We start from the raw sequence: 11,129 nt of genomic DNA on the forward strand, positions 1-11,129 counted from the left end.
TTAGGACATTTTTAAATGTTTTTTGAAGATTTTTTCAGGACATTATTTGATTTTTAGAGATTTTTTCAGGACATTTTTCAATTTTTATGATTTTGCCCCCAGTGTCTAGCAAGGCAAGGAATATGGCAGGTGAATAAATAGGCTTGCTGAAATGATGGTGGATAGAGGGAAGACAAAGGCCTTGTATTATGGAGACAATGGGACAAGAGACTGGATATGACAATGTAAAGTAGGAACATGGCATGAGGGACATGTCAAGAGGTTTTTGAAACTATGTTTAAATTTTGTGTCCTTATGTCAAATCAAGATCAAGGGACAGAAAAGGTGTATGGATAGTGATAAGATATGGATAGGATAAGCAAGACCAAGAATGAATAAGGGACATGGACTAAAGGTCGAGATTGGCTAAGGGATAGTGGCAGAAAGTTGCAATAAGACAGGGAATATGGATGAAAGGTTATAATAAGCAAATGGATAAATGACCAAAAGCTATGATAGACTAAAAGATGCAAACAAGATGCGTGATGCTCATGACGATCATCAGCCTTATCAAGATCAAAGGAGGTGGAAAGGGAAATTGGACATGAGGGACAATAGGATATGAAGGGTAATGACAGGGGTTCGATAGGATAATGGAAGGGCAATAGGATATGAAGGAGGAAACCTGCCCCCAAGTGTGGTGTGCAAGAAGTTCATAGATTACGCATGATGCCTGTTTGCTAGGTTTTCATCACGGTACTTGCCCAAGGCGCCTGTTTGCCAGGTTTTCACTAGTGGACGAATTATTTTTGCTTTTACTTTTTTTTTTCTTTTGTCTTTTTTTTTTTCACTTTTTTTTTTGTATTTTTGAGCTTTTCAATAGAAGATGGACACATGATAGGGGATGGAAGAAGGATTCAAGCGTCTTTTTGTTTGGATAGTAGCCTTGAAAAAAATAAAAAAATGGACCATGACCTTTAAAAGTATGCTCAAAGACGTTGGTAGGATAAGTATATGGAAAATGAGATGAAACTAAGGCAAGGATTTATGCAAAGGATTGGATCAAAGGGATGGAAGGATGGAAAATATGCATTGGATAATGGATGGGGTATTGGAAGAATTGGGCTTCAGTGGGTGGAAATGAAGGCAAGATTGACATTGGCACACACCTTGAGGGGTGATGGACTGATGGAGGAAAAATGTATTTTGGATATTGAGATTTTGACGAAGGAAAGGCTATGGATTTTGGGACATAAGGGCCCAAAATGGATGAAGAAGGTGGTGGAGGAACAAATTTGAGAGGGTTGGATGGAGGAATAGCAACTTTGGATGCCAAGTTGGATGTTTCTTTAGGCTTTTGTGCTTCAAGGAGCCGCTTAGGGATCCACATGGTTTTTGATTTTTCATGCTTTTGTGGTTCCTTAGAGTGCATTGCTTGCACAAGGGATTTAGGAACCCATATATATTTTAACTTTGCTTTATTTTGCTCAATGGGCCTTTTTGGCCTTTTGGATATTTCTTTTTCTTTATAGATCATATTTTTCTTTGTTTTGACATGTTGATTATATTGGACATGTTGATCCTTGAATACATGTGGATTTTTAGACTTATGACTTTTATACTTGGCATCCAAATTGCTTGGAGGAGGAAAGGAATGCATGGATGGATATGAATGAAATGGAGTTCTTTTGGATGACTGGAAGGTTCTCAAGGATGTGTGCCTTTGTTGACCTTGCATAGAGGATGAAGGGATATAAGGACCTAAGATGGATGGAAGGTATGAAGGGGAAGGGATATGTTTGGATTTTGAAGGGATGTTGGATTTAGTAGGGGTACCCACGTCTTGAGAGTGAGTTGTGTATACATGAACCTTAAGATCTTCTTTAACATGAAGGGATTCTTGCTTATGGAGATCTACTCCTTTGCCTTTATGAATATCTTGACTTGTAAGATACTCTTTTCTTTGGGAAGAAGACGCGAGTCCATTATGAGGTGGATATGATATGAGAGAAATAATGAGATCTTGAAGTGGATCGGATTGGACCAAAGTGGAAGAACCCATTATGCATGTCGAGGGTTCATGAACATCTTGCACTGACACGTTAGAATCATGAGTGGGATTAGGAGTGTGAGGGGGACTAGGATTGTGTAGTGGACATGGTTCAATGACAGGCTCTTCAAGAGATGGAATGGGAGAAATAATGGGATCATCAAAATGAATGAGATCTTGGAGTGGATATGCTGGATTAGGATGTGGAGATGGAGGAACAAGTGGATCTTGTGGAGGATCTGAAGGAATGATAGGGTCTTGTGTTGGAAATGAACTTGGAAGGATACTTTGATCTTGACAAGGAGGAAAATCATTGGATTCCTCTTTAAAGGTACTTTGCTCTTGACTTTCAATGGGATCATTGGAAAGGATGGAAGGGATATCTTGATCTTTCTTAGGAAGTGGAATGTCAATGGGATTTGAAAGGACATTGTGTTCATGAAATGGGAGGGGATCATTTGGGATTGGATGGACTGGGATATCTGGATCTTTCTTGGGGAATGGAGTGTCAATAGGACTTTGGATAGGATGGACAAGAATAGGGGAATCATTGCGAGTGTCTGGGAACATGGAGTCCTGGTCAACAATTGGATGGGATGATAAGGTTTCGGGATCTTGATCTTGATTTTCCTTAGGACACGTTTCTTCATGCTCTAAACTATCCTCTTGACATGAGGTTGGACTTTGGATATGCACGAGGGATTCTAACAAGGGATCAATGGTTTGGCATGAAGGAAATGCACTTTAAACATTTGTGATGGATTCTGGCAAGGAATCAATGCTTGAACATGAGGAAGAGGGACTTCGAATGGGGTCCTCTAAAATAGGCAATGGCAATAAAGTGCATGGTGGCATTGGGTCTTGTATTTATGAAACATGACAAGGATGTGCATCATGAATTGGACTATCTTGGCAATCAATTATGGATAGCTCTTGGATAATTGCATCCTTGGGTGTATTGTTTGATGAGAACAATATGGAAGGTTCTTGTGAAACTTCTAAAGGTGTAGGGATAGATGCCACTGGAGAGTCAATTTTCTTGTGGGGGGATGAGGTATTGCTAGACATAATTGTATTATCTTGATCTTCCTCAAATAACTCACTTGGTAGTTTCCTTAAGAGCATTGCAATAAAGCCACCTTTCTTTCGAGGTTTTGACATAGTTGTATCCGGAATTTGAACTTGTTTGGAAAGAATTTGGTTCTGGTCTGATGTCATGTTTTGATTTTGAACTAGATGTTGATCAAATTGGTTTGACATGTTCAAAATTTGGCTTGGTGCATGTTGCAAGTTTTGTTTTTGAATTTGTGATTGTGGTTGTTGACATTGATATTCCACCATTGGTTGAACCATTTGTTGACATTGTATAGTTGGATGGACATATTGTTGAAATTGGACCATTGGTTGTGTTGGTTGAATATGTTGGACAATTGGTTGAACCATTGGTTGTGATAGTTGAAAATGTGATTGATAGTAAACACCTTCTTGTTCTTGTTGTGGAGGCACATAATGTTGAAATTGATGTTGTCTCTTTTCTTGAAATTGTTTCATCATCTCTACTTGGGAGAGGAGAGCTGGTATGTCTGATCGTTCGATAAGAGACCTTACATCAATTGGCTCAATATTTGGATTTCGACTTGGAATTTTTTGAAACATTTTGGACATTTGTGATCTATTCTTTGCAATGTTTTTCACTCTTTGTTCCAAAATCTCATTTTCTTGAGCTAGTTTCTCCTCTAGTTTTTGTATTTGGAGACTTGTTTCATCATAAAAAAATTTGATCAATGTTGCTTTGTTGTTGGGTTGGATAGAATTGTGATTGCATTGTCGGTTGATATGTCAAACTTTGTTGCATCATTGGTGCTTGGAACCTTGTTTCAATAGACATGTCACTATGCAAATGCAATATTTTTGGAATTTTTTCAAGGGCAATATATGCTATGCAACTAAATGCAAACTTGAATAGATGAAAATGCAATCTATGTTTTTGGTTGTTTTTGAAGATTTTGACAAACTTATGAATGCAAATCTAAGAGAGGGACCCTTGGGAAATTGGAACGATGTCTAGACCTCAAAGGACAAAAGGACTAAGTGACAAAGGACAAGGTGACAACATCTCCCCTATATGCTTGGATACTAAGCTAGGTTTGACCAAATGACATGGATGACAAAAAGACAAAAGTTTGATAAGGCCTAGACTTCTTAACAATGAATTAGGGTTTATCAAAGATTTGGATTACTCAAGTATGACAAAACCTAGTTTTGACACTATATGCAAAGGGATAATTACTATGCAAATGACCCTAATATGATACGATAATGACCCAAGCTTAATGAAGAGACCTAGGGTAAGCAATGTATGACAATGGTATGACTTTAATGCAAGAGGACATATGCAAATGGATGACTTTTATTGAAAAGAGTATGACTTAGGTGAAACCTAACCTTGGTACTTGACAATGAACTTTGCAAAATGTAACCTAGGATGAACCTAAATGTAAGTGACATGCTTGTTGAGACAAGATTTTGAACAATATTTGACAACCATGTTTGAAAATGAGTTTTTGAATTTTGTTGGATGAAATGCTCTTATGTGTTTAACCTTGTTTTGAATCAATTTGCCTTGTTCTTGAAATGAGATGCAATTCAACTTTTGACAAGTAAAGAAGACAAGATATTTTAACATAGACTCAAGACAATCATGCTCTTTCCCACATTTCTTATGGTAGGCAAGGAAATTAGGTACTTGAGAGGTAGACTCATTATGGGATTCAAGGAGAATACATAGATGCTTGACCCCACGGGCTCCCCTCCATGGCACTCACTTCTTAGGGAAGCCAAGCATCAGTCCCCATGGAAATCTCCCCATGGCGAACTTAGTATCTCTTCCAAGTATCCGAACTTGTCCTTCTCAAGCAACTAGAAGGGTTTTTTGGCCTCTAAAAACAAGGTGTTTAGTAAGGATTTCTGTTAAGTGTTACTCCTTGATGTCACGCAAGCGTGATTGAGACATTAAGCCCATCAAGATACCAAACAAATGTAGTCACGCAAGCATGATTTAGACCATGAGGTCCTACTTAGATGTTGATATGAGAAAGAGTTCAAGGGTCATCACTTCCCACGTAACCCTTCCTTCAAAGCTTTCGCTCATTGGGTATTTTTTTATAGTGAGTTAGAATGCCAAGGTATTCTAGCCGTACTCACTTTGGGTCATTCCCTTCTCATGATTATCACTTGCTTGCAAAAGCAAAGTGGTCGGGAAGGCAGGCCCTCTAAAGGAGACACACAATCAAGGACACGAGCATGGTATTGAAGATCTGGATTTCTGATCACCCTAAGAAGGATGAGAGCATACTCTCCTACTCCAATGTCACACTCAACAATCAAAGCAGAAACATGTTCATTCCATCCTATTTAAAAATCACTAGGTGCCTAAAAATTAATTGCAAACACCAAGTTTAGTTGTTTCTCCAAGGCAACCTGCAAAACCCAAGTTAGAAGTTTGATTTGTTGTCTTTGACTATCGATTTTGCATAAAGCATGTTAGTAGTTTGATTTGTTTGTCTTTACCATGTGTATACCAAGATTCTGCATAGATAATTAGTACCAAAAACCAAAACATAGAAAACAGAATGCAAAAACTAAACAAATTTCAAGTAAAACACTACATTTTTACCTCTGTTCTGGACTTTACACAGGCGCAGAACTCATGACATAGGCACAGAATGCATGACACAGGCGCAGGTTGTCCTTGATACAGGCGTAGAATGCATAACATAGGCGCAGGTTGTCTGACACAGGCACAGAAGTCCCCAGAAAGCCCTGCACTGCCCTGTTTTTGGGTTTTTTTGGTCTGCAAATCAACTCAAAAGCTCTCAAAAACATAGTTAAGGGGTTAGATGGTTAGTGTTCACGTCGGGTTCACCAGTTAATGTACGTTAGGAAATAGGAAATCATCACAAGCATTATAAACATACTAATCATTAGCTCAATCACGAAAGCACTCATTGCAATGATCTATCCTAAACAACACTCAATAGAGACATGAAATAAAAACATTCAAAACTAGAAATTAAGCAAACCAAAGATGTGATTTGATTGCTCCTTCATGCAGCTCCATTGTTCTTCTTTCCTCTTCAAATAGTTTGGTTGTGGATCTCACCTACAAGTGCACATACATGATTGAAAGCAAGTAGACAAGATTATTGATCAAGAGTACTAGAAATGTGATTGACTAGAAATTCGATAGTCTGATTACCAATTAGCTTTGATTGATGAAGATCATCCAATTTATAGATAAATTGGAGAAACGATCAAATTAGCATGATTCAATTCAAATGGAAATTGCAAATCAATTATGTCAATTATGACAAATTATGACAAATTATGCACTTTCTATGCAAAATTTGTTGATTGATAATTTATGACAAATTATGACAACTTCTATGTCAAAATTGATTGATTTTCAATTATGACAAATTTATGACAAATTGACATGTCATTTCCATGAATTTAGGAGAGAAATAGAAGGAAATTGAAATTAGGAATTAGAAAATTAGGAAATTAGAGAATTAAGAATTTAGGAATTAATAAATTGATAGAAATTAGAAATTAGGTAAATTAATTAATAATTTGTCATTTATTAATTAATTCACAAAGAGGAATAATTAGCCAATTAAATGAACATTTAATTGCAATGAGAAGACTTAGGATAAATAAACAATTTATTAATCCTAAAGGAGGAAATGACACACAAGGTTAAATGATTAAATCATAAAACCCTAAAAGACGAATTAGCAATGCGAGAATGACAATTAGGTCTTGATTGAAGATAATTGATATCGATCATGATTTTGAATTGATAAATGACCAATGTGATAAATGATTTGTTTGATAAATGCGCCAATTGATGAGGAACAATGACAAATTGATCCAAATTGACACGATTGAGAAGGACGACGATCGATGACAAATTAATCACAAAATGACAAGATTGACAAGATGACAAGGGTTGATGATAAATAGATTGCAAGATGATAGGATTGAAAATGACCACGATCGATGACAAATCGATCACAAAATGACAAGATCGAACATGACAACAACCGATGACAAATCGATCGTTAATCGACAAGATTGAAAATGATAAGGATTGATGATAAATCGATCGCCAGAGGACAGGATTGACAAGAGGACAACGATCAATGAAAAATCGATCGCAAGATTGACAGGAGGACGAAACCCTAATTAGGATTGACGATGTCCAAAATGATGACAAATAAGCACGCACATTGATGCAATAAGATAAGATCGATTAAAATCATGACTGGAGATTGTTGTCGACAAGACCAAATTCGAAAGCGAGATAAATGAAGAATGTAGAAGAATGACTCGATGTTTGCAAATGATAAAGACCAAGTACGAATCATAGGAGAAATGTTAATACGACGCAAAAACCTAAAATGAGGCAATGCGCAAATATTAAAGTATGACTCCGCAAGCGTTGACCATTTTTAGGTGTCTACATATATATATGTACATATGTATATATACATATATACATGTATATGTATATATACATATATATATGTGTATATATATGTGTGTGTATATGTGTGTATATATATATGTATGTATATGTATGTGTGTATGTATATATGTATATATACATATATATATGTATATATATGTGTATATATATGTACATATATACATATATATATACGTACATATGTATATATATATATGTATGTATATATGTATATATTTGTATGTATATGTATATATGTATGTGTATGTATATGTACATACATATATACATATGTACATACATACATATATATGTGTGTGTGTGTGTGTATGTGTGTGTATATATATGTGTGTATATATATATATGTATATATGTATACATATATACATACATATGTATATATATATGTATGTATATGTATATATGTATGTATATATATGTATATATATATGTGTGTGTGTGTGTACATATACATATGTATGTGTGTGTATGCATGCACGCGTGCGTGTGCATGAATTTAGTAGAGGTGTGTGAGAAGTGTGTGTGTGTGAAGCAAGATAGAAGAAGAGATCATCGTGTGTGGTAGAGTAAGGAGCATGTAGAGTTGCGGTCAACGTTGCAGCAATCCTTTACTAGATCTACTACATGTGTTTGTGGATAGAGGTACATAGATCCTTCATTGGATCTACTATAAGTTTTATGAGTTATAATATGAGCTTAAACTAGAATTGATCACATGCATTTGGAGATACAAATTTTCCCAGTTCATTTGTATCTATTGCAACTTGAGCATTCTGGTAGTGAGCCAATTTTGTAATTTGGTAGTGACTCATTCGGTAGTAAGCCACCCCTTTTGTAAACACCATATAACTAGTTATATTATCTTGAGATTAACACTCTCCCTAGTTTTTCCCATTTGGGTTTTCCACGTATAAAATCTAGTGTTTCATTTGTGGCTATATTTCTTGTTTATTCTGCATTTTCTATTTCATGTTGATGAGTTTAATTGATGAATTTGGTATATCAATAAAAGGTTTAGAAATCATGAGAAAGCTTTAGAATCTATGGGAATACTGATTCACCCCCCCTCTCAGTATTCTAGTCCTTTCAACCAATCCAAAAATTGGTTTCAGAGCTTTGGTCCCTTGCTTGAAAGCTTAACCACTTGAGGGAGATGCTTGTTGGTTGAATCATGGCACCGATGAGTATGACTCGAGAATTTCAGTTGGATGAGAAATTACAGACAACTCTTGAAGATCTGGAAAGTGTTGAGTCTAAGAATGAGGAATTGAAAGAAAATGTGAAGGTAGCGAATAAATGTGTACAAAAGTTGAGAGAAGAAATCTGGAAGTTCAAATTGAGACATAAGGAGGTTAACAATCAATTGAAGCAGGCAAATGAGACCATTAAAGATCTGATGCAAAAAATTGAGGAGAATAATAAGATAGAGGAGACCCTAAAAGAATCAATCAAGTTGAAGATTGAAGAATGTGAGAAGCTAGAACAAGAAGTGAAGAAGTTGAAGACAAAGAGTAAGGTTCTTGATAGAAGTAAGCTCTTGGAAGAATTGATCAACATGTAGAAAGCCCATTTAGACAAAATAGGACTTGGATTTCAGCTCAGTGAATGTTCAAATTAAAATGACAAAGACAAAAGCAAAGAGGCAGAAGTAGAGAAGAAATTAGAAGATGCACGCAAGACCCAAAATCAGAATACCAATGCAAGAAGACTACAAGTTCGTCAACCAAATGCAAAAAGGTACCCATCATTTAATGGTTATTGTTTTCAATACAATAAATTTGGTCATAAGGCTGAAAAATGTAGAAGCATTCAGTGTTACAATTGCAAAAAGTTTGGTCATAAGGAAAATTATTGTAGAAATCATGTTATGAGTCAAAATCATAATTCAGTTTGAGCAAATAAGGTGAATAATAACTTTCATGGGTATTGTCATAAATGCCATGGTTATGGTCACAAAACTAATCAGTGCAGATCAAGAACACATTCAACAAATTCACTATAGAAAAACATCATTTGTTACAAGTGCAAGCAATCCGAAAATTATGCTAATTAGTGCAGAAATGAAAATATGGAGAAGTTTGTTGAGAAGAGTGTAATGAAGGCTAATGGATTGAAGAAAAAGGGAATTTTGGTTTGGAGAAAGAAAGAAGTGAACAATGGAAGTGATTTTGGTGTACCAGAATCTGGTGAAGGCACCTCTTCCTCTGATAACTGAGCATATTGCTTCATCTTAGGGGGAGTTCTCGAAGGAAAAAATTTTGTTCCGCCCTTTTGAGTGGATCGTGTCGTCGGTTTGATATGACTATGTTGGAGAGGCTATTCGATAATTAGAGGTTTGTGCTAACATCATCAACACGACACTTTTTGGTGGCAAAACCCTAAAGGATATTTTTGGCAAGATAAGTATCGATGTTTGAGATCATTTTTTCTTTATCATGATAATAGTGCTTGAAGAGATTGTGAGCAGTTGGTGAGCAGTAGAGTAGGGAAGTAGAGTGAACAATTATGGAAGTTAAGATGATCGTCGGAGAATCAAGCAGCAAAGACTTTTAGATTGTGAAGAAGGTATTTCTAAATGAATTAACCCTAAAAAGATCATAAAAGTGGAAAATATCTTGAGTGATGTAGACTTGCAGAGGATTAAGGAACTTGAGCATAAAGGACTGAATCTATGGACCGAGTTTCCCTATTTTGATGAGGAGGAGGTGATCAGAGTAATTCTTAGTCATGTGCAAAGTGATTGCATTGTGTTGGATAAATCCTATCCAATCATGAAGGAGACCATTTTGGTTGTTACTGGTTTATGCGATAGTGGATCCATTCCGGTTAAGAAATCAATAAAGAATAAAGAAGTTGAAACCCTAATTAGTGTGACTGGTGATCAACTAGTGTTGATTATTGACAAAATTATCAATCTCATCATGAGGTATGTTGCATATGGAATTTCTTACAAGATTTATTTCACAAATAGGGAAGGTTCCACTTCAGCTATTTTTTGTATACATGGCACATATACTTGTTATGGAAGATAGAGTGTTCTACTTGTGTGAATTTCTAAGGGATTTATTGTTAGAAAACATCAAAATGTCAAAAGAGAAAGGTTATCCCTTCCCATTTGGATCTTTTCTTGTATGATTAGCTATGTATTGTCTGGGATCACTTGCGGCTAAGGAGAATGTGATATGGGAATTTAGAGTCCTGGTTGCAAGACAAATCTTTAGATATTTGAATATATTGGATAAGATAGAGGATGAATACAATATTTATTTCAAATATTTTATGGATATGTGGAGTATCAGTCTAGTATCCCCTGCTACTGGTTCTGCTAGAGGAGGTTCTTCCTCTAGTAAGAGGAAAAGGAGAGAGTCTATGTCTATTAGTGCCTCAAAATCTAAGAAGAGAAAGAAGAATCTGAAGGAGAAATTAAGGATACATAATCTCTTATGGCTAAGGGAGAGATCGTTGTTGCAGAGCATAGAGAAAAGGCATCCGAATCTAATGATGAATCTACCTTGCTGGAGATTATTGGCAGTGTAGATAGAATAAGGA

This window comes from Cryptomeria japonica, chromosome 10 (assembly GCF_030272615.1).
Source record: "Cryptomeria japonica chromosome 10, Sugi_1.0, whole genome shotgun sequence".
Classification (NCBI taxonomy): domain Eukaryota; kingdom Viridiplantae; phylum Streptophyta; class Pinopsida; order Cupressales; family Cupressaceae; genus Cryptomeria; species Cryptomeria japonica.